The sequence below is a fragment of the Bison bison genome, unplaced genomic scaffold (assembly GCF_000754665.1).
Source record: "Bison bison bison isolate TAMUID 2011002044 unplaced genomic scaffold, Bison_UMD1.0 scf7180017863475, whole genome shotgun sequence".
NCBI lineage: Eukaryota > Metazoa > Chordata > Mammalia > Artiodactyla > Bovidae > Bison > Bison bison.
Genome location: NW_011494047.1, coordinates 66409 through 69309, shown reverse-complemented (window position 1 = coordinate 69309; position 2901 = coordinate 66409). Strand labels below are relative to the sequence as shown.

The following is a 2901-nucleotide window of genomic DNA, read 5'->3' as shown; positions in this document are numbered from 1 at the left end:
ACCACAGTTCAAAAGCATCAATTCTTCGGCGCTCAGCCTTCTTCACAGTCCAACTCTCACATCCATACATGACCACTGGAAAAACCATAGCCTTGACTAGACAGACCTTTGTTGGCAAAGTAATGTCTCTGCTTTTGAATATGCTATCTAGGTTGGTCATAACTTTCCTTCCAAGGAGTAAGCGTCTTTTAATTTCATGGCTGCAGTCACCATCTGTAGTGATTTTGGAGCCCAGAAAAATAAAGTCTGACACTGTTTCCCCTGTTTATCCATCTATTTCCCATGAAGTGGTGGGACTGGATGCCATGATCTTCGTTTTCTGAATGTTGAGCTTTAAGCCAACTTTTTCACTCTCCACTTTCACTCTCATTCATGCAAAGATGAGCTCGATAAAGGACAGAAATGGTATGGACCTAACAGAAGCAGAAGATATTAAGAAGAGATGGCAAGAATACACAGAAGAACTGTACAAAAAAGATCCTCACGACCCAGATAATCATGATGGTGTGATCACTGCCCTAGAGCCAGACATCCTGGAATGTGAAGTCAAGTGGGCCTTGGAAAGCATCACTACGAACAAAGCTAGTGGAGGTGATGGAATTCCAGTTGAGCTATTTCAAATCCTGAAAGATGATGCTGTGAAAGTGCTGCACTCAATATGCCAGCAAATTTGGAAAACTCAGCAGTGGCCACAGGACTGGAAAAGGTCAGTTTTCATTCCAATCCCAAAGAAAGGCAATGCCAAAGAATGCTCAAACTACCGCACTTCTATAATAGAAACCTGCATTTTTTTTTTTTCTTCCTGCCTGGCTTTCTTCAACCTTTATAACATTGTTTTATTCTACTTCACTTTAAATAGTTATTCTATAGTTTAAAGACGATGAGACATATAAGGCAATCTAACTTTAAAAAATGGCTGCTTCTCTACTGAGAAGTCAAAGTTCCTTTCTAAACTAAATACAGACTTTGTAACATGAATCAAATAAGCTTAAATACAGTCAATCTTCATGATCCACCAATCCAAAATTTGCAAATTCATCTTCTCACTAAAACTGATTTGGAACCCCAAAGTTAATACTCTTGGTAGTTTTCCAACTGTTCGTGGGCATGTGCAGAGTGATGGAAAATTCCAGTAGCTGATCACACAAGTTCCCAGCTGAGGTCAGACAAGGTGACACTGGGATTTTTTGTTTCTGCTCTCCAGCTTAGATGAGCAGAGGGTGGAGACAGTGGGGGGCAGTACAGAAGTACAGAAGTGCAAGCTGCTCTAGCTCTGAGGTACGAGGACAGGGTTTAAAACCCTCTCTGGCACCTGTCAGTGGGAATGCCTCAGGTAAATCATTTAACACTTCTGAACTTTATTTTCTCCTTGTAAAATACAGAAAGCAGAATCTACCAGGTTGGGTTGTTTTTAGGATTTATAATTACAATACATATGGTTATATAGATTTCTTCTCAGAGGAATGGTGGAATCCTCACTAACTGTTTGTGGCAACTTTATATACCGTAAGTACCATGAACAATGGGAATCCATTGTATTTAATAAAGTGCATATGTATTCAATTTTCATGTCCATAAACCTAGTAATACATAAAGAGAATAACGGTGTGAATAATATAAATAATATATATAATATAATATAAATATTTCAAATAAATGAAAACTACTGCATAATTATGTAACAAATTTACTTGAATGCTAATTTCTCAAATTTTTTCCTGAGATAATCAAGAGCATATACAGAAATTTACCGTTGGTTCAAGACGTCAACAGATTCTTCATATTCAGTTAATTGGGATGGCAAAGAGATAAATGTTAAGGATTCCACCAGAATGACACTAAAATACATGAAAAAAGGATTATTTTTAATTCTACTGTAATAAAATTCAGATGACCACAAAACATTCTTCCTTTAAATCATTTCCATTTACCATAAAATATAATTAGAATCAGAATAAATTACAGTTCAAACAGTCCATGTGCTCTCATTCAGTAATTCAAAACATGTTAGAAATAAAAGATGTTGAATGGAAACAGGTTAAAAAAATGATATTTTTATATGTAAAGTCAACACTGAATTCTCATAACAAGGAAACTTAGAGCAAAAATGACCAACCAAATTATATTCCGAAAAGAAAGAAGAAATTATACATTGACCTTAATACACTGTCAGAGTTATACACACTTAATAATATCTAATCTGGACTTACCAGGTGGCTCAGTGGTAAAGAATCTGCCTGCCAATGCAGGAGATGTGGGTTTGATCCCAGGGTCAGGAAGATGCCCTGAAGTAGGGAATGGCAACCCACTCCAGTATTCTTGCCTGGGAAATCCCTTGGGCAGAGAAGCCTGGTGGGCTACAGTCCATGGTCACAAAAGAGTTGAACACAACTTAGCCACTAAACAAAAATAAAAATCTTATGTCTAGAAAAGAGAAATATTTCTCTCAGGAGTGGACATGAAATTTGGGTACCTAGTAAAATCAATGCATTGATAATTATGCTATCATCCGGAATCAAACAGAAATTCAGTCCTTCCTATATAAAAAAGGTCATTCCTTCAAGAAACAGTTATGGAGACCCCATTACATGTTAGGTGTAGGACTAAGTACTGGAAAGTACAAACATGAATATGCTATCTTCCAAGCCTTAGATTAAATAGATGGGGAAACAATGGAAACAGTGAGAGACTTTATTTGGGGGGGGAGCTCCAAAATCACTGCAGATGGTGACTGCAGCCATGAAATTAAAAGACTTTTGCTCCTTGGAAGAAAAGCTATGACCAACCTAGACAGCATATTAGAAAGCAGAGACATTACTTTGCCAATAAAGGTCGGTTTAGTCCAGGCTATGGTTTTTCCAGTAATCATGTATGCATGTGAGAGTTGGACTATGAAGAAAG

General features: G+C 37.2%; 1 long non-coding RNA gene across 1 annotated transcript in view; it reads right to left on the bottom strand.

Moving 5' to 3' along the window:
• Positions 1–1751: 1751 nt before the first annotated feature.
• LOC104983857 overlaps positions 1752–2901 on the bottom strand; it is a 31617-nt gene continuing 30467 nt past the window's right edge. The window contains exon 4 of the long non-coding RNA XR_824687.1: positions 1752–1838. This is a non-coding gene — a long non-coding RNA (uncharacterized LOC104983857). The remainder of the gene's footprint in view (positions 1839–2901) is intronic.